General features: G+C 40.2%; 1 protein-coding gene across 30 annotated transcripts in view; it reads right to left on the reverse strand.

Annotated features, from left to right (window-relative positions):
• Positions 1 to 22,319, reverse strand: part of nfixb (nuclear factor I/Xb) — a 192,487-nt gene that overhangs the window by 83,591 nt on the left and 86,577 nt on the right. The gene's annotated exons all lie outside the window — the stretch shown is intronic.

Consider the following 22,319-nt stretch of genomic DNA (forward strand, 5'->3'; position numbering starts at 1 on the left):
AATAATACATTTTAATTGTAAGCATATTTATAAACAGCTGACTTATCAAATATCAACTTCTTTACAAAATCAGTTTTACTAAAAATATATAAGTAATTTAAAAAAAATATTAAATAACTTAATAAATCAGGCCTTTACATTAGCTATTCCACAATTTAATAATAAAAAATACTACTTTGCATAAATGAATAAAAATAGGCCATATTCTACAGTTTTTTTTTTTAAATACTAAAGATTAATTTGATTTCAGCTTAAAAATGAGAGCAAAAATAGTAATAAAAAAATGGAAAAGAAATTGGGAAAATTTGCATGTACAACTAAATGTCCAACATCTGTTGAAGCATGTCCAATAATGATACATATAAAATAAAGTCTCTAACATCGACCAATAGCCGTTGTAATATAACATGTATCCTTAAAGTTAAGCACTCAAACGAACTAATCCAATAAGAAAAAGCTCATCCGTTTCAAAAATAGTTGCACTACTAAAAAATGTGGCTATTAATAAATGTGGCAACTGAAAAGCGTTGCAACGTCAAGTTAGTTTCTCCAATCTTTGTGTGTCTGAAACACTCATGTATACATTCAGATAAGTTAACAAAGGGCACATATGCGTTCTCTGGTTCACACACACACACACACACACACAGAGACATGTACAGTACAGAGCTATTCAACTGTGAATGGTTTAGTTTCCTTACACCCGACCGCCCACCGACTCCTACACCCTTCCTTTCCGCCCAGTTCAAATCTAAACAAAAGAAACATCTGGTCTCTCTCTCTCTCCTTTTGGACCTCGACGCTGTACTCCGAGGAACTGAGGTCCACAAAAAGATCTGCTATGACAGATCGCTGTGTGAAGACGCAGCCATTAGAGAGAAAACTCCACCGAGATCTGAAGAATCAGATTATATCCATTTCATTTGGTTGGTTTTAACTGGAACAGCTAACAGATAAAAGCAATGTGAAAAATTTTTTTTTTTAACAATTTCTTAAGTTCTGGTCTCTAGAAATGTCTTGAGTCCTTTGTTCACCAAGGCTGCATTTATTTTATGAAAAATTCAGTGAAAACCGTAATATTGTGAAATATTATTACAATTTAAAATAATCGTGTTCTATGTGAAAATATTTAAAAATGTAATTTATTCCTGTGATCAAAGCTGGATTTTCAGCATCATAACTCCAGTCATCAGTGTCACATGATCCTTCAGAAATCATTCTAATATTATGATTTGATGCTCAAGAAACAGTTGTGCTGCTTCATATTTTTGTGGAAACTTGAGAAAAAACAAACAAAAAAACACAGGATTCTCTGATGAATAGAAAGTTCAAAAGAACAGCATTTATTTGATTTAGAAATCTTTCGCAACATTATAAATGTCTTTTCTGACACTTTTGATCAATTTAATGCATCTTTGCTAAATAAAAGCATTAATTTCTTTCATAAAATGTATTAGTTTCCCTCTTGCTGTCCCCAAACTTTTGAACAAATGGGATTGCTTCAGGTTTTATCATCCGCTAGGCTCAAAAAGGTTTCATTCATTTAGCACAAACAGTGTGGGACGCTCTAGGTTAAAGGTCTTGAAATACTAGTATATTAGGGGTCATACCTCAGAAAAAACACTAAATGCATGCTGGGAATTATGTGAATGATACCACATTGTATTGTTTTATTGTTCACGGTCGTGAAGGAACGATCCTGACCTGGAAGCTGGCCTACCCGTACACACACGCTGAAGTTCCCGTTGGGATGCCGGTTGGAAGTACATCAGATTAAAGTCAGCATCAACTCAATATATTTAACAGCTTTTTCAAAAACACTCCAGCCTCAAAACCACAGCAAAACCAAGGGAATCCGTCCACTGATACACTGCTGCAAAAAGCAGGCAACTCCAGTCGGCCTAGTGGAATTAATATGACAGAGTGTGTGTCCTGGAATTTGGCTTTCAACCATGTGGAATGAAAACACAATGCACAGGACGTGTGGCGGTGTGTGTGTGTGTGTGTGCTGTACGGTCAGCAGGTGGCAGATGACTGAAACTGATCAAACTGCAGGTCACAATGAGGTCAGAATCTCTGCCACACATCTGGAGGAAGACTGCTGTTATTACACGCCATCTTTATACCTTCCCCCCTCGCAATCCTTTTTCCCCACTGATATAAAAACATTCCTCATCTCGATCCTGCTCGGGAGGGAGAGAGAGACGCTGCTTATTCTCAGGTCCTAAATTGATAGCAAATGTGAAGATGGATCCTCCACGCTCTCGCTCTTTTTTTTTTTTTCCATATTCACATACACATATATATATAAAAAATTGACACTTCATTATGAGCTTAGGACAGTTCACCTTGACATTTGACCAAAAAACATTTTAATATAATTTTTTATATAATACATGCATATATAATACATATGATTTTAATTTTACTTTTTTATATAAATAAAAAATATTTTAAATAAAAATTAATTGGTCTGGCAAAATATTTTGACCACAAAAAAAGAATAATTGCTTAATTGTTTTATATAAATAAATAAAAAATAAAAAAAAGTAAAAAATATAAATAATTTACAATAAAGTCCAGATGAAAAAAGTGTCATCACTAACCCCCCAAAAAAGTATTTTTAATACTTTAAACACTTATTAAAATAATTTGAGAAATACTTTTTCCTCAGCACATATGTTTAACTACACTTCAAAATCAAACACCATTTCTGTTTTTTAAACAGGCCGATGTGCAACTTTGGCTTTTCTACATGAAATCATGCTTTTGTTGATGCTAAAGGTCATTAAACCTCATTTTATGACCTCACCGGGAAGATCCGCTGACCTTCTGGACATCAGACGTGATGTGGTCCTGCATCTGTAATATGTGGATCGCTGTGAGCGAGGAGCGTCAGTCCCGCGAGGCTGCAGAATGGAGTCTGCGTGTTTGTGTTGGCGGCCGCGAGGCATTCCTCGAGTCTTTGTGAGCTCTACAGCCCTGACCTCAGGAGACCCACCGGGCCAGACGAAACCACTCGCCCCGGGCCGGAGATGCTGTGAGACTCCTGCTCTGATTGAGAGCTACTCTACTGGGCCCGTTATGATCGGCACATTGATTGATACAACTAAATAAATGATTTCCAGATTGGGCCACAGAAATGTTGTACATGTTCAACTGTTAACTAGACAATCCCAAGAGCATTATTTAATACTATACTGGCTTCTACCGTTTACAGTTGCACATTAGTGGAGCAAACACTAAAATAATAAAATCAGAGACCTGAGAGACTCCGCAAAAACTTGAGACGGCTGAACCACAATGCTAGAAAGGTGATCTTAAAATGTAAACAATTTTGCCATTTCTATTGAAACAAGCCCAAGCTACAGAGTCGTGGCTTGATGGGAAGTTACTTAAAACTGGTCATGGGTTTTCCCAACAAAAATAAAATTAGCATCTAACAAAGTTAGCTGTGATAGCCCCACGCTAATGGCCTGAGACAAGGACACAAGGTCGTGAGGGGCACAATGCCCTGACTTTCTCTGCATACAGATCAAACACTGTAGATGTAGCTGAGACTGGAAGAGTTTGGTTCGTGTTGTCGACATGTCAAGAAGACACTGTTTTCATCACTGCGCATCCAATCTGCAAGCACTTCCAAAAGTTGAGGACTCACACTGCAATTGATACGGAAAAACCAAGCGGCAATCTTCAGGTCTCCCTTGAATTCAACACGGAAGTGACTTAAACTGCAGTTCATCGACTGGCCGCTAGAGAAAGGCTCCAATAGGGAGTCAATGCGATACTCCCCCGATACTCCAGCAGGCGCAGTGATATTACAAACGAAATAAAGTTACCTAGCTGGGGACTATTTTCAGGCGCTGCGTACGATCACTGGTACGGCAGCACAGTTTCTTGATTATTACGCAGGAATGAGAGTCTATAGTTCATAGTCATATTGGCCTCGAAAAATCACAACTTTTCATTTTCTGTTGGTCTTAATACACGATGTAACTACAGAAGAGTCAAGTTTTAAATAGGAAAAATATCGAAACTCTTTGGTAGTTTTTTTGAGAGAGATGCTAACGGTCTAATCAGATTCAATGATCTATGCTAAGCTATGCTAAAAGTGCTACTGCCAGACCCGGAGATCGGCTGAATGGATTCGAAAACGGTAAAACTCAACTGTTTAACTCTAGGGGAGTTGGAAAATGAGCCTATTTCCAAAAAAAAGTGAAGAGTTCCTTTAAAGTTGTGGTTAACTAAGGGCTTGGCCACTTGAGTGACAGGTGGATTGCCGCTGCTGTCACTACTAGCCGTTTGTCTGCTGTCTGTTAGCCGTCACATCACCTCAGCTAATCCGCCTCTCTGCCCATTTTCGGTTATCCGGGAATGACGCGCTGCCAAGATGACGCTCATTTTGAGCTTCAAAACTGTTCTTCAGAATCCTCTATTGACGTCACGGACACTACGTCCATATTTACAGTCTATGGGAAAAACCGATGCCATCGATAATGTTCATATCACTGTGCATCAAGCGCAGAGGAAGATCCAGAGCTGAAATTCAGATATGGTAATGGACGAGATGAAAGAAAGACAGAAAGAAAGAAAAATAAGCAAGAAAGAAAGACAGAAAGAAAGCAAGCAAGCTCTCAGAGGTCCTGAGCAGATGAAGATAGAGGTGAAGAGGTGAGACAGGGCTGATCCTGCTGAGAACATTCAGAGCCCAAGGGCTGAGAACTCAAACTGGATTTACCTGCCCGTGTCCTCATGTGAACCAGCACACAGTCACACCCTCTCCTGCCATCACCAAATCCACACACAAGACCTGTGCGTTCAAACTAGTAGGGGTGTTGAGATCCTTAAGCGCAGTCAGTCAACACATCCTTTGTACGCAGAGTTCAAAGCCATCAAAGCTACATACTCACAAAACACAGGTCAAAAGTCTCTAGCAGGAAATAACGTACAAATCAAACCCAGACAATGTAAATGTAAAATCATTTGCAAGCTTAGCGAGTGAAATATCACCCACAAATGATACAGTCATTCACAGAAATGTAAAAGCCATCTATCAATCCATCCATCCATCCATCCATCCATCCATCCAGAAAAAAACACAATTGATTCTACTGTTTTTATAGTGTTGGTCAGCAACAGAAATAAATTTCTAGTGTTTAATAAACACAAGCGCGAGGCTGTAAATCTGGAAAGGAAAACACAGCGGATGGCACTTTCCCATGATCAGCTCTTAGCTGCATGACACGAGCCTTAAGATGAAATATACAACGCATTAGGCCACGGGGTCACGCGGCCATGACATCATCTGAACACAAACACAGCCTGTGTCGGTCGCAGTCACCGCCGAGAACAAAGCCTGAGGCGACACTCGCGTTTCGATGAGAACCTGCGAGTGTGTGTAACAGCAGAACAGTTTTACTCGTATAAAAGTCGAGAGAGAGAGAGAGAGAGAGAGAGAGAGAGAGAGAGAGAGAGAGAGAGAGAGAGAGAGAGAGAGAGAGAGAGAGAGAGAGAGAGAGAGAGAGAGAGAGAGAGAGAGAGAGAGAGAGAGAGAGAGAGAGAGAGAGAGAGAGAGAGAGAGAGGGGAGGACAGTGAAAGTGCTTGTAAAAGAGAATAATGAGTGGTCTCTGTATCACCCTTTGACCACATGAAAGCTGCACTAATGACAGGCCTGGAGGAGCACAAGTGTGTGTTTCTGCCGGCGTGTGTGCGCGCGCGTGTGTGTGTGTGTGTTGCAGTCTGAAAGTATCATGTCTAGATGCGAAAAAGGTCAGAAACATACTCTATGCAAGTACAAAACACTTAGACACTTGTAGTCATGCAGCTCGTTGTACATGCATAAAGTCACCATGAAATCCCCAAAAATGTATGGAATAGTGCATGATTTCTTATAAATTACATATCTGTGCATATCATTATTTTTGTTATTTCGTATGCCCTCGTCCTCTTTAATCGAAACAACTTCCCTATTCTCTGATGATGTGTTTACTGGCGTGAGGGCGGGGCAACCTGTCACTCACATGAGATCCACCAATAGCAAACCACAACCATCCAATCAATTCCTCATAAACATAATCAAGTCCCGCGCTTAATTTTCCTGTTCGAGAAGCCGTTTCACTTGGATATACATCACAATAGGGAAAAAAGACTATCGCAACTTCCATTTCATGCCGACTTTAACGGAAAAATACAACAACATTGCATCCATTTTTCAAACTATCTTCTTTTGTGCTGTGCAGAAGACAGAAAGCCATTTGGGTGACACGAGGGTAGTTAATGATGACAGAATTTTCATTTTTGGGTGAACTATCCCTTTAAAGTGTGTGTAGAAGACACTCTTCTTAAAGAGAACACACACTAGTCCACGAACAGATGTCTTCCTAGAAAATGTCACCATGGCCACGGCCACATCCGCTGCAGCTGACCTCCAAATGCGTATATGCACATCTGTGAGTGTGTGTGTGTGTGTGTGTGTGTGTGTGTGTGTGTGTGTGTGTGTGTGTGTGTGTGTGTGTGTGTGTGTGTGTGTGTGTGTATTTAAGAGCATTCAAATACAGCCTGGGTGGAGACGGCCAAGTCAAGCAGAGGAGAAACCCTGAAGAGAGTGAATTTCAAACGAAAGTGTGCTTTTAATCTGGCCTGCTTAAGGTGAGATTCAGCAGCTTTGTCTCGATATGATGAACTGCATGAGTAGGACACGAGTGTTTACTGAGCAAACCAGAGAGACAGACAGAAAAAGCAGGAGTACAGGAGCGAAATCCTGCTCTCTCTCACAAACACCTTGTGAAAGAACGCAACCACAAAGAGGCCCTGTGTTGCCGAGCGTTTCGAGCAGAGGTCTAACCAGGACAACTCCTCAGAGAGAGCTGAAAATGAGCGGAAAGAGAGCGAACGAGGGAGAAAAAGAGAGGCAAAGTGGGAGAAATGCACTGGTAAATGTGAGAAAGAGAGAGCAAACGAGGTTCGGAAACCGTTACAGTGATTCGATAACCGGAAAAACGCGTAATTTGAGACTGTTTGTGTTGCATTTGCTTATCAAATTACATTAAAGGAGGGAAAAGAGACAGAGACGCAGACTTTGCTTGAGTTACTTTGGTTTTGTGTGTCACCTGTGGGTAAGTTAGAGGTTTCACCCCCCCCACCCTCAAAAATGAATGCAAGTAGACCACGACGCGAGGCGACTGAACAAAAGCTTCTTTATTTTCTCAAACTGTAACTGTGAGAACATTTCTGCAACATTAAACTGTGTCCTATCACAAGTCAGCATCAAGCATGATGTCACAGCTTATATAAAGGCAAATTCTGTGGCTGCGTTGGCTAAATAATCACAGACCAGCAGCGGTACGAGGCGCTTCACAGCTGCTTTTAGGACGACAGAGAAATCTCACCACAATAAGGATCGCCGATGAACTCGACAATCACATGACGGATGCCTAAATTCACTTGTGGCATTCAGTCTAGGTTTTAGTGTGTTTTGATCTCAACATTAAACACGTTAAAAAGTTACATAAATAGTTTGTATGCAGTGGATTTAGACATCACATTATACACGTGCAGTATGAAAAATGGATCAGCTGACATGAGAAAGAAAAAAATATGGAAACATTTCCACCTCACAATAAAACATTTAAAAATGATAATTGTGAGATAAAATGTAAAAATAAGACATTTGTGACAAAGCCACACTTTACGATATAAAGAAGCAATATCAAGATAAACAGTTGTAAAGTCGCAATTGCTAGATATAAACCTTTTTATTTTATATTTGCATCTACATTTAAAAATAAGCAAAAAAAAAAAAAGTATATCAATAAAGACCGATACTAAATTCATATATTAAAAAAAAAAACATTTTTGAGGAAACTGTGATGTATTTTTTCATGATTCTTTAAGGGATATAGTAAGTTTAAAAAAATAATATATTTATGTATATATATATATCAATAAAGACTGATACTAAATTCATTAAAATATTTAATTTTTTTAAAGAAACATTTACAAACAACATTAAGAAACAAACAAAAGTTTGGGGTTAGTAAGATTTTTTTTTTTTAAGTTTATGAAAGTCTTCTACTTAAACTGCATTTATTTGATTAAAAAAAAATGTAATCTTGTAAAATATTATTATACTTTTAAATATTTTTCTATTGTTTTCTATTCTAATATTTATCCTTCAGAAATCATTCTAATATGATGATTAAATGCTCAAGAAACATTTCTGATAATTATCAATGTTAAAAACAGTTGTGCTGATTCATATTTTTGAGAAAACTATGATATACTTTTTCATGATTCTTTGAAGAATAGAAAGTTCAAAAGAACAGCATTTATTTGAAACAGAAATCTTTTGTAAAAATGTTTTCTGAGTCTGACCCTAAACTTTTGAACAGTAGTGCATTCATATTAAATTGAGTACCTATCATGATTCTCTATTAATACAAATACAAATCTTTAGCAACTACCTAGTAACCATCCACAAGCATATAATTGTTATCTGCACAAAACAAAAAAGATACTGCAAAGTCACATTCAAAGATAAACAGTAACTAATGAAACAGGAAAAGCAAAACCTTTGTGTTTTCTTAATGGCTAAAACCACAGATTAAAATCTAACCACAAGTAGGCCAGAGCTCTTTCTACGTGTGTGTGTGTGTGTGTGTGTGTGTGTGTGTGTGTGTGTGTGTGTGTGTGTGTGTGTGTGTGTGTGTGTGTGTGTGTGCAACAGAATAAACAGCCTCACTTTATATCCCTAAATCTTCAATGACTTATCCTGCAAGGCTTAATTCAGTTTAACATTTAACGCTGAACAGACCTTGCTATAAAAAAAGACTCTTGTAAGATTATATATGATGTATACAGCATGGACATTCCCAGAGTGTTACAACAACAGCAGATCATTTCACTAAAATAACACATCAGGCTGTCATGTGTCATTTGTTTCATTGATTTCTTTATAGCTATTGGCAGTACCGCGCTCTATAATCTTGATGTGTATCTTATCTGATATAAAAGAAGTTCTAACAGAAAGTTCCAGGAAATCATTTCTGTAGAATTGAGTCAATCATGCTAACGGCTGCATACCTCAGGAACACATCATCAGATACTTCTCCTCCACCCCAACAGATTACTGTAGATGAACTGAGCTTCATCAGAGTCGTTGTATTATGGAAAACATCATTTTCAATTAAAAATACACTGTGTGGCGAGCAGGACAAGGTCGAGGGCCGTGAGGGGCTGCTGTCTTTCATTTTGTTTTATTTTATGTCATTAAAATTGTTGAATGTTTGCCGGTTCCCGCTTCCTTCCAATAACAAGAAACTTCGTTACACACTGATTATCAAAGAAATTAACATTACTGTAGTTACGGACGGTCCGGTAGAATGACTGAATGGATAGAAGAACGGATAGATGCTGTCAATCCGTCCATCGTTCCCTTCGTCCATCCATCCATCGTTCTTTCCGTCGATGGATTTCATAGATGGACGGACGAAAGGGACGATGGATGGACGGAGGAGACGATGGATGGATGGATGGATGGACGGACAGAGGAGATGATGGATGGATGGAACAATGGATGGACGGCGGGATGGATGGATGGACGGCGGGATGGATGGATGGAACGATGGATGGACGGACGAAAGGGGCGATGGATGGACATACGGAGGGAACGATGGATGGATGGAACGATGGATGGACGGCGGAATGGATGGCGGGATGGATGGAACGATGGATGGACGGACGGATGGATGGAACGATGGACGGACGGACGGAACGATGGACGGACGGACGGATAGAACGATGGACGGACGGACGGATAGAACGTGGAAGGACGGACGGATAGAACGTGGAAGGACGGACGGATAGAACGTGGAAGGACGGACGGATAGAACGTGGAAGGACGGACGGATAGAACGTGGAAGGACGGACGGATAGAACGTGGAAGGACGGACGGATAGAACGTGGAAGGACGGACGGATAGAACGTGGAAGGACGGACGGATAGAACGTGGAAGGACGGACGGATAGAACATGGATGGACGGACAGAACGATGGATTGACGGATAGAGCGATGGATGGACGGATAAAACTATGGAGACGGATAGAACGTGGATGGACGGACGGAACGATGGATTGACGGATAGAGCGATGCATGGACGGATAGAGCGATGCATGGATGGATAGAGCGATGGATGGACGGATAGAGCGATGGATGGACGGATAGAGCGATGGATGGACGGATAGAGCGATGGATGGAGCGATGGATGGATGGACATAGCGATGGATGGATGGACAGAGCGATGGATGGATGGACAGAGCGATGGATGAACGGATAGAGCGATGGATGGACGGATAGAACGATGGATGGACGGATAGAACGATGGATGGACGGATAGAACGATGGATGGACGGACGGAACGATGGATGGACGGACGAAACGATGGATGGACGGACGGAACGATGGATGGATGGACGGAACGATGGATGGACGGATGGATGGATGGACGGATGGATGGATGGACGGACAGAACGATGGATGGACGGACAGAACGATGGATGGACGGACAGAGCGATGGATGGACGGATAGAGCGATGGATGGACGGATAGAGCGATGGATGGACGGATAGAGCGATGGATGGACGGATAGAGCGATGGATGGACAGAGCGATGGATGGACAGAGCGATGGATGGACAGAGCGATGGATGGACGGACAGAGCGATGGATGGACGGATAGAGCGATGGATGGATGGAACAATGGATGGACGGACAGAACGATGGATGGATGGATAAAACGTGGATGGACGGATAGAACGATGGATGGACGGATAGAACGATGGATGGACGGACGGAACGATGGATGGACGGACGGAACGATGGATGGACGGATGGACGGATGGATGGACGGAACGATGGATGGACGGATGGATGGACGGATGGATGGATGGACGGACAGAACGATGGATGGACGGATAGAACGATGGATGGACGGATAGAGCGATGGATGGACGGATAGAGCGATGGACGGATAGAGCGATGGATGGACGGATAGAGCGATGGATGGACGGATAGAGCGATGGATGGACAGAGCGATGGATGGACGGACAGAGCGATGGATGGACGGATAGAGCGATGGATGGATGGAACAATGGATGGACGGACAGAACGATGGATGGATGGATAAAACGTGGATGGACGGATAGAACGATGGATGGATGGATAGAACGATGGATGGATGGATAGAACGATGGATGGATGGACGGACGGAACGATGGATGGACGGATAGAGCGATGGATGGACGGATAGAGCGATGGATGGACGGATAGAGCGATGGATGGACGGACGGAACGATGGATGGACGGATGGATGGACAGACGGACGGAACGATGGATGGACGGATGGATGGACGGACAGAACGATGGATGGACGGATAGAACGATGGATGGACGGATAGAACGATGGATGGACGGAACGATGGATGGACGGATAGAACGATGGATGGACGGATGGATGGATGGACGGACAGAACGATGGATGGACGGATAGAACGATGGAGGGACGGACGGAATGACTGGAGTTTATAGGCCTTATGAACAGATCAATAGATAGAACTATATAATGACAGATAGAACAATAGACAGGTAATGGACAGATGGGACAGAAAGACAGATAGATCCGATTGAGCCAATTCTTTAAATCTTATTTTTGCATTTTTTATTTTCTTTTGCCTAATACAACCTCCAACCAATGGTAGTAAGGTCAAACTTGCTGGTTTTCCTAGGATGTGATGTAAACAAAATGCTTTTGGGAAAAAATGAATACAATTATAAAGTCAAGCTCTTCAATATGCCCAAAAGTAAATGCACCAACAGAAAAAATAAACTATTTTATATACATAGCAGAAGATTATATAAGCATAATGAGCTCTTCTAAAATCTGAAATGAAGCCTGTATGTAGTGTCTTAAGCTGGGCAGCGGTGACAGATAAACAGAAGGAGCTGTGGATTCAGATCCAGCCGGTCAGAAGCACAACAACCACAATCAGAGCCGACCGGCCTGGACCGACAGCCAGGAAAGCCCCCGGTCTGAGGCCCGTCCTGGGGGTTCAGGGTCCCATCTGTGTTTGTGGAACACACAGACCCCCAGCATCAGGTGTGAAGAGGGGTTCAGCTGCTCTGGGACGTGTGTGTGTGGGATCTGTGATGGCTTTGCCCATATGTGATATCTGCAGATGCCGTTTGTTGTGGCCTAGTCTCGCACTCTGACGCACATGTGCACACGCAGTATACGGACACACACACACACACAGGCACCAACACGTATTCTTGTATCTCTGGTTCAAGGAATCACAGGGGATGATGTCGAATGAAGAGAAAAACAGATGAGAGGAGGAAAACAGAATGATAAAATGAAAGGAAACGTGCTTGTAAGGGAACACGTGTAGCTGCTCCACAATCTCAGGAGGAAACGCTTAGGAGAACAAGGAACATCACACGCACAACAGTCAAAAGTGATTTTTCATTGAAATTTAAATATTTTCATTCATCTATATGTGGGTCATGTTAAAAGAATGTTCAAGTACAAAATTAGTAAATAATTGAACAATCAAAAATTGCATTTAAAAAAGCATGACCTAGTGACAAACATCTAACTGTATCCGATTAGCATAAAGAGGTTCATCAACAAGATAATAATGAAACAACTATATAAAGCATACTTTAGATGAAAATATGGTAATATCTCAAAAAAGCCAATCATAGTTAATAATGTGACTGAAGCACTTTGCTAGTGGGTTAATTTACCCAAATGCATGTTATTCATGAGATTAAATCACATACACGCAACTTCCATCTGCACAAAATGACATCTATGCACAATTAAACGTACATGCTAGTCAAGTCATGTCATGTCTGAAACATGTCTTTTCACTGCATTTCTTTTTTCTTTTTTTTTTGCGGCCCAAAATGACCGAATGAACTAAAGTACTGTGATATTTGCTGCACGCTTGTGTTGTTTTGTACTGAAAACCCACCAATAACCAGTAGACCTATTAGTGACAGTAACAGCAGCTGACTGACAATTACCTGTCATTTTTTGGGCCATAAACACTGAAATCAGTTGTGGTTCTGCTTTCCCTCCATTCCAGAAAAATGTAGGGAATAAGACAAAAGTGCAAGCTGCTGCAAATACTGCAGTGAATGGTTGTATTTGTATTCAAAGGTCCTGCTAAAACAAAAACAATGGCAACTACAGTAGGAACTCTGAAGTGACGCAAAGCCTGCCGTCATTCAAGCGTGACAGTCAACAATGTCAGCAACTGGAGGATATAGGATGCCGTGATCATAGCTGTGTTTTTGTTGTGTGGCGTGGGTTTCGTGATAATGGCGATGGAATGTAGACGTATAAGTTATGTGATTGAAAAAGCAAAAAGGAGAGCTGAGACATATCCTCCTACGACAACTTGCAGTGCTACATATCATCGAGGCTGAGAAAACAACACAACAGGCAATGGAGACAGGTAGATGCCATTAACTCTTTCCCTGCCATTGACGGAAATGTCCGTCTTTCAGTGTTTTCACTGTTATACGGCAGGGGGCGCTATTACACATCTTCTGAAAGAGTACAGAATCTCCTGATCAAAACACATGCTGAAAAAAAGCAGAAACAAGCTATAGCAAGCTGATGTATATAAAAAAAATAACAACGCAATCATCAACATACAGCATATACGTCAAAACTGCCGAATGTTACTGAATGAAATGTCGACCCAGGACAAGCTAAGGGATGCGAGGCTTTTGGGGTGTTGATGGACTCCATCTACTCCATTTATGTTTTGATCATCGTTCTGATTCCGATCCAGATTCAGGGTTTATTCAATAAAATGTTGCTTTTTTTATGAAACGTAAAAAAATAAAAAAAATGCATGAAGCTAGAATAAAATGTTGTTGTTTTTTAAAGCACTCGCTGTTCTTTCTTTTGAAATATTGCATTTTCAGACATTCATACAACAAAACATTTTGAAAGTTTTGTAAAAAAAAAAAAAAAAAGATTTAAAAAAAAATGCTGGCGGGCAACTTTTTGTAAAAACACTGGCAGGGGAAAGAGTTAACATTAGCTTTTGGTATGTTCGTGGAGTAAGTATTTGGCTTTTTAAAAATGGCGGGTGCCGCTGTTGTTACGGCAGGCGTACGGGCCAATCAGCGGACACTTACATCACTGGTACCGTAGTTCCTATTGTGCTCGATTAGACCCTACTATAAAGTAAGAGCTAATAAGACAGTCCTCCCAACAGGCGTTCCTAGAACTAAAATTATTCACAGTTCCTGCGGTGAGAATACTGCGAAAACTTCCACCAATAGTTACAGGAACTATGAAAATCTTCCTCCGGTGCGAGATAGAAACCCCTTTTGGAAGCTTTATTTTTAAGAGTGTACTGCCAGCTTTGTGTAGTTTAATTGTTTGTGTGTGCGTGTTTTTTTGTTTTTTAAAGAAGTGTTTGTTTCAGTGTTAGGTTCAGCAATTCCAAAAGTGAAATTGTTCCAGTAATGGTACTTTTTTTTTAAGCTTAAAAGTACAAATCACCATCCACAGAGCAGCGTGAACATTCTGCCCAACATCTCACTGTGTGTTTCACGGGAGAAAGAAAATAATATGCGGCGATTTGGGTGAATAATTCCTTTAATGTACCTTATGATGCATTTAAAATCTCCTCCCGAGAGAGACAGAGAGAGAGTGAATGGGGCATTATCATCAGAGAAGGTAAGGTTCAGAGGTTCAGGACTGCACTGTAATTAAAGCGGCTCTATAAAATTAGACTAAATGAGAGCAAGAGACTACAATAAATCTGCTCTAATCACTGCACCTGCACTGGCCGTCCTCTATGTGTGTGTGTGTGTGTGTGTGTGTGTGTGTGTGTGTGTGTGTGTGTGTGTGTGTGTGTGTGTGTGTGTGTGTGTGTGTGTGTGTGTGTGTGTGTGTGTGTGTGTGTGTGTGTGTGTGTGTGTGTGGCAGAGGCAAAAACTGGAACGGCATGAAGTATAAGGATAAACAGGGGTCTGCACAGGTTGTACACTATGCAAGGGATTATGGGACAGAGGCATTCCCAATGGAAACATGCCACAACACAAACACAAAGTTTAATACTCGGCGTTCTGAGTTACTTCAAATCACTTAACCTCTAAGTAACAGTACTAGTGATGCTTGACTCGGTGAACACCACTAACCAGCACTGGCTCTTTACTTGCATATATTTTAGCGCTCCCTCTGCAAAGTTAATTACATGCACGATGAATTCAAATCTGGAGGAAAATGATTTTATTAGTTACATGAATACCTCATAAATCCGACGGAATAAAGCTGCCTTTGTGTGTTGACAAAAGCCTCTGCATCAAAGCCCGGACTAATAGGTCATAACATGATAAGTGGAACAGGAAGAGAAATTCACAGCCGCTCTCTCTCTCTGCTCAGCTGTGGAGAGACGTGGCCGCTTAATTTATTTATTCCATTCCCATTAATTAGAACGTTTGCACTGACAAAACAGGCAAAAGGAGGCATTAGCACCTAGTTTACACTCCGCGCCCCTGAGCTGCCCTGATGCGTTTTTTTCTCTCTCGCTCGCGTGCACTTACACACACACACACACACACACACACACACACACACACACACACACACACACACAGAGAGAGAGAGAGAAGCATGTGCTTTCACACAGATGAAAACCTGCTCACGCACTGACTCCAAGCAAACATCCATACATTAGCATTCACTCGACACATACAGCGCCACGCAGCCCTAAAGCATTGTGAGAAGTTTATGAAACATTTACAAATTTGTTCAGTTGTGGATGTTACTACAATAAAAATTACATAAACCACCAGTCATAAAAACTGACTGACTAAAAAATGTTTGGAAATGTATATATGTATATATATAGTTTTTGAAAGTAGTAACTTATTCTCACCAAGGCTGCATTTATTTGATCAAAAATACAGTAAAAACTGTAATATTGTAAAATACTACAATTTATACTAACGGCTCTATGTGTATCCATTTTAAAATGTAAATTATTCCTGGAATCAAAGCTGAATTTTCAGCATCATTACTCCAGTCTTCAGTGTCACATGATCCTTCAGAAATCATTCTAATATACTGATTTGGTGCTCAAGAAACATTTCTGATTAGTATCAATGTTATTAAAAAAAACTACCATTTAAAAGTTTGGTTTAAGTAAGTTTTCTGTTTTAATTTTAACTTGTATATAAAATAAAAAAACTTGTACTTTTTTTTTATATACCAAGGTAATTTTGTGTTAGTATTCATCAGAAAATGACAATAAATAAAGTTACTTTATTATTATGGCACTATGTTGTGACAAATGCAAGTCTGTTGAAATGTTGAAGAAAAAAAAACAACAACATGGTAGTAGCACGGTACTTTTTGTTAATTTACTATGGTAAATGTTGGTAAGGAAAATAAATGTACTGTTCACAATGCAACCACCATGTTTAAAAACACCATGGCAGTACCAAATATATGTAAGAGTAAAAAATACTACGGTAAACTTGGGTTCCAAATGAAAAAATACAAAAATACCATGGTACTTTTTTGTTAGTGTAACAAATTTTTTGTAATGGAAAAACAAACTTGTGTAAAATATTTACTCTATCACCATGGTAACCATGTAAAAGAAAACATTGTAGTGCATGCAATACAATTGTTGTTTTTGTTAGTACGTCATGGAAATCTTTGTCAGCAGGTCATAAATGTACTGTATTATAATGGTAATATGTTGTCATGCATTGTTAAAAGTGACTAAATATATACAAAAAAAACATTGTACTACCAATGTAAGGTAGTGTTGTGTTAGTTTAGCAAAATATTTAAAGTAAAACCAAACCAGAGGGACAAAAATTTACTATATCACCATGGTACATGAATCAAAACATGGTGGTTGTAGTAGTATAAAATGGTAATTTTGTAAGGGGAAATACAAATCAGAAGGTATTATTATAGTAAAACACACACACACTAAATTTCTCTAAGGGGCACTAAAAATTCATACCATGGCATTACCATCAGATACCATCACTGTATAGTTCATAGTTGTGCCACAGTACCATTCGATATAGCATGGTAAATGTCTGCATATCAGCAGATTTACTGCATTACAAAGGTACCATGCTGAAAAAAATAAAAAAATCATAAGGGCAGTTTGTGTGTGTCTACTGTTGCGGTGAAGAAATGGCCCCGTGGACATGACAAAACGGCGGTCTGGTTAGCGCGGCGCGGGCTTCATCCCTCTCTCTCTCTCCCTCTCTGTCCGTCTCGGCGGTGAACAAAAGGCGGATTCTGAGAGCGGCAGGAGGACCCCTGAGGAGAAGAAAGACCCTGCACTCCAGCGCCGTGCTGAATGAGGTCTTTTCACCAGAGTCCTGTGCTGTTTACTCTACTTCAATAATAGCCCTCATTTTCCAATCATTATTCGCTCAGTCTGACTGCCGCTATTAGCCTGTCCGCCGTGTCACTCATAGCACGCCGTACACACCCATATATAAACAACGCCAGTGCGCAAAACACACGGCATTCCTATAAGGGCTTATGTCAAACTCTGTGACTCTCATCTGGTAAAACCCGCTTGTCAAAAGTGTCATGCACTCACGCCAGCTTCAGCCGGTTCCACCGACACACTTTAGAAGTTTAAACACACTTTAATTCGGCTGGCGACAGCTTGACCGTTCGGGGTGACGCGTGAAGGGTTATTTCGGTGTAAAATACATGTACTTAAACACGATTAGCCGGATGATCTATCGAACCAGTCTTTTCTTTTTTTTTCACGTCTAACATCCCAGACAGACGCCCGGCAGCCAACGTCAGCGCTGCCAAACTCTCCATTTTGATTTGGAACATGGCTATCGCAGCGTATGGGATCGTTCGCCGCGGCCAATTCCTGAATCGTTAAAAAAAGAAAAAGAGAAATGCCTCACAAAAAAAAAAAAGAGCCCTGAAATACATGCGGAAGAATGCTGTGTTTCTATACGGAATTGCGTAGAGGCTTGTTTTTCCCGTCGGCGTCGTGACGGAGGTGTCGAGATGGCGAGAGGGGAAAAGCAGAGGATAGGGCCTGAAAAAGCGAGTTAAATGGAAGGAGAGGCTGGGAAAGAGAGAGGGATGTTGGCAGAGCGTGTGGCGTGATTTGAAAAGCTGAGATCCGTGCGGCAGTGCCAAACACACACACACCAGCCGAAGTTCCCTTCGCAGACCGGCTTTTGTTTCCATCTTGGCATTTTACACCGTCTTTATTCTCTGCCCGCTGTTCTATTCTCCGTTCTAACAAATGACACAATGCAAAGAGTTATATTAACAATAATTAATGGTTGATAAGGAGGAGGATTCATTTTGGTGTAGTTATTGTTGAAATTATTTATTTTAAACTGCCAGAGAATATTCAAATCTCTGGTTAGCAGTATTTTTGCTTGTATGTTTGTGTGTCCAGTAAATGGGCCATTTTGGTTTTAAATCTTTGCAAGATTTATTGGCCCGTTTCATCCAAACGAAAGGCCGTAAAGAAAAGCAGTGCGAGCCAAAGTCAATCCTTCTCCTCCTCCAACATCTCTCCTGTTTTCCATTTCAGCTGCGCCGTTTGTTCTCATCTACAGATTTCTTCTGGATTCTGCTGTTTTTGACGTTCTCTCCTGGTGATGAGATCATGCTACACGAGTGTTAAAGCAGAGGGAAAACAACTCAACTACAACACACACACACGTTTGGTTTTCATGTTTTATGTTTAAAAAAAATTATATTAGACAATGATTTTTATACTGTAGGCCAACATTCTTATCCCCTAAACCTTCTGCATTTGTATGCTTTCAAAACAATTTTATTTAGTATGATATACGTTATGATATATGATTTGTAAGCTGTTTTCCTCATGGGGACCATAAAATGTCCCCATAAGATAAAAAAAAATTGGTTTTACTATCCATGTGCGAACAAAATGTAGGGAACCTAGGGAATACCTGAACCACAAACACACACACTACATTTCTCATGCCTTTTTCCATAAAATGTATAAATAAATGTATATCATCTGATATGCTGTGTTTTCCACACACATAATTGCTGAGTCAACTATTGTAAAAAATCTTTTAAGAAATTATTATTTGTATATTTTACCTAAACACAAAAATAAAGCAATGATTATTTGTATATTTTACCTACACACAAAAATAAAGCAAAGATAAGTATATAATATGCTAAAAAAGTGTTTAAAAAAATTACGCATTACAAATACACTAATAAAACACTATAGAATGTCACTTAAATTATATTTCATAATTTTTTGCTTTGTTTTATTATAACGGATTTAAAATATGAAATACGGCATAGAAATGTGCTGACAAAATGGAGGATTTTAAAACAAAATCATTAGACTCATGAATACATTTATTCAAAAAACATAAAAAATAGTATTAACAAATAAAAATAGTATGAACACTAATATTAAAAGTTATTAAATGTTTATAATAAAACATTTATATTTGATATTATGAAAATTGCAATAATGTTTTTTTAGGATTTTTTCCTGCCAGCGCTAAAGTAAGTATTTTAGCATTTTCTCCATTTTCTAGTATCCAAACAAATGAGTTGTAACACAGATTTTAAAAAAAAGAAGATAAAAAGTGGCAAAATCCAAAAGGAATATTTTTCCAGCACCTGTAATTAAACAAACTCTCTCTCACAAACACAATAAACACAGGAAAACCAGCTTCCTGAATTTTAACCCAACTAACTCAATCACATTGCTAAAAAAAGACTAAATCAAATCAAATGTAAAGGTGAGTAAAGTGTCGTGTCAGTGGTCAGTGCGGGTGACTGTCTGCTGTCGGTCTGGTTTACGGGCCTCAAAGCCTGGAGCAGCGGGAATCTGTTCTTTACCAGCCAAGAAGAAACACAGCTGCCCAAAGGTCTGACGGCAACCGATCTTATTGCAGATATGCCCAAACCGTCGCAAAAAAACGAATAAATGTAACTCTTAATTTAAACACTGTCAGCACACACCCGCGGTCTTCATTTTTAAGCTCCCGCTAGAGCCGCAACACCTCTCTGATATCTCGAACACCTCTGAAAGCTGTGGAAACGATCCTGAATGGATGATTCGCTGTGAAACAAGTGATTTAACGCTTGACCGCACTTTAAGAGCCTATTGTCATTCGACTATATACATCCATTTCCTTTCCTGAAAGGAAAAGGCCGGCATTAGTTCCCCTCCTTTCAGCGTGTACGGCTCTCTCTCTCGTCTTTACAACCCGGATCTGTATAGCCGTCGTCTGCCTCCAGAGCTCGGCTTGTCTGAGCTGGACACACACAGCTCGATTAGAGATGAGAGCAGGCACATGTTTTTATCATGACTGCGCGATAATGGAAGCCGCATGACGTGGTGAGCTCCAGCGATGACTAACCCGAGAGAGAGCATCCATCATTCTGACAAACACAAGAAAAACACAAACTTTTTTTTTTTTTTTGTTGGGGAGCGGCGCGATCTGAGATGCTCGTCAACAACTCCCATTAATCATCATCATTAATACAGCCGGCGTACGACCAGAAGACCGAGCGTAATTACGCCATCGTGCTCCTGGGTATTTAACCAGCGCGTTTCTGCAGAGTTTAACGTCATTAAATCGCTCCCCAAGGGCGATACGACACGCATCTCCTCAATAAACCAGCAAACGGCCGCTTGTCCAGCATGTGCTGGCGAAACAGAACCCGAAGTGTAAATTATACACAAATCGTGCTTTCTAACACCTGACCTACAGCGCGCGAACATCACAGTGCGTGCTGTTGTTCGAACGCCGGGGCCGAAATGTAAACGCTGATTTTTAGAGACAGCAAAAGCAGAAGTGATCTAAACCAGGCCTGGGTTTTTTTGGCAGGCGCTCCTGCAGCTCGCTCTAGCCGTTTAAAACTGCAGTCGAAGTGTTTGCTTTGAGTGTAATCTTTAGAAAATACAGACGTCGTGAAACGGGGTCTGTCGGTGTTTAAGGAGAGCGAACAAACGGTGCAGTTATGTTGCATCAGTGTGTGGACGCGGTAAAGCGGATGTGGCCGGAACAATGAGCCATCGGGCCGCTTTAATAGCGTCCGGATTAAGGCAGGAGATTGGGCCGGGTCAGCAGGAGATAATCTGAGTCCTGGCATTCCGTTAAACAGGAAAAGAACGGCATGGTGAACCGGCTAACTGACGCTGAGTTCCACACGGTGCAAAAGGGAAACTCGGCATGGGCAACAAAATCTCTCTCAGCGCCTCTGCCAACAAACAGAATTATGGCTCTGTGTCACAACAAAGGAGAAAAACCATCGTCAAATGTTGCCTGTTCACATACTCTGAGTGCACAGATAATAGCGGAATATCTGAGCTGTCTGCAAATAGCTGCAGATATAATATTGTGCTGTTTGTGAGTGTCTATTCCTGATTTCACAGGAACTGCCAATATATTCAGCAATGACCAGTGCATCTGACAAATAAATACTTGCAAATGCAACAAAACCACAACCCTAATAAAATAAAAAAATAGAAAAAATAAAAAAAATACATTTAAATAGTAAATAATTAAATAATTTACATAAAACTAACTAAATTAAATTAAGAAACAATAAATGTGTTATTAATCTTGGTCATCATATTGTTTATTATTATAAAAATAATGCCAAATATATTATTCCTGAACACCTGGAAAAAATATCCTAATTTATAAAAAATAAAATTACACACTTTAGTTTCATGACTATCATTTGATTGTGTCAAATTTTCATGCCAATGGTCTGATTTTAAGATATCATTTTCACAATTCTTTAAATGCTGAGCAAATTATAAAAAAAATCAATCAATAAAAATAATCAAATGCATAAATTGAGACTGAAAAAAAATGTAAATTGAAAGTAAATGTGTCTATGAGAATGTGATCATTCTGATTATAGGTGTGTGTGTATTTAAGGACAGCGGTGTAACTGACCGGTGTGTGTGTGTGTGTGTGTGTGGCCTTCACCAGCTGGGAGAAGGCCAGCTGTCACTGCCACGATACACAATCTGACATTTACACACACACGTACGCACAACTATCAGAGACATGGTTGCACTATGTTACACGCTGCAACATACATGACCTGTAAACCAGTTCACACACACAGACAAAGCCAAGCAAAAAGTCATCATTTTCGCAATTTCACAGAAATGATCAGAACACTAAGCTAAAAATACAAAGAAATAAACACAACAAAGGCTGTTATTTGCATACATTTGCATTGGCGTGTGTTTTTGGATC

The sequence above is a fragment of the Phoxinus phoxinus genome, assembly GCF_949152265.1.
Source record: "Phoxinus phoxinus genome assembly, chromosome: 1".
NCBI lineage: Eukaryota > Metazoa > Chordata > Actinopteri > Cypriniformes > Leuciscidae > Phoxinus > Phoxinus phoxinus.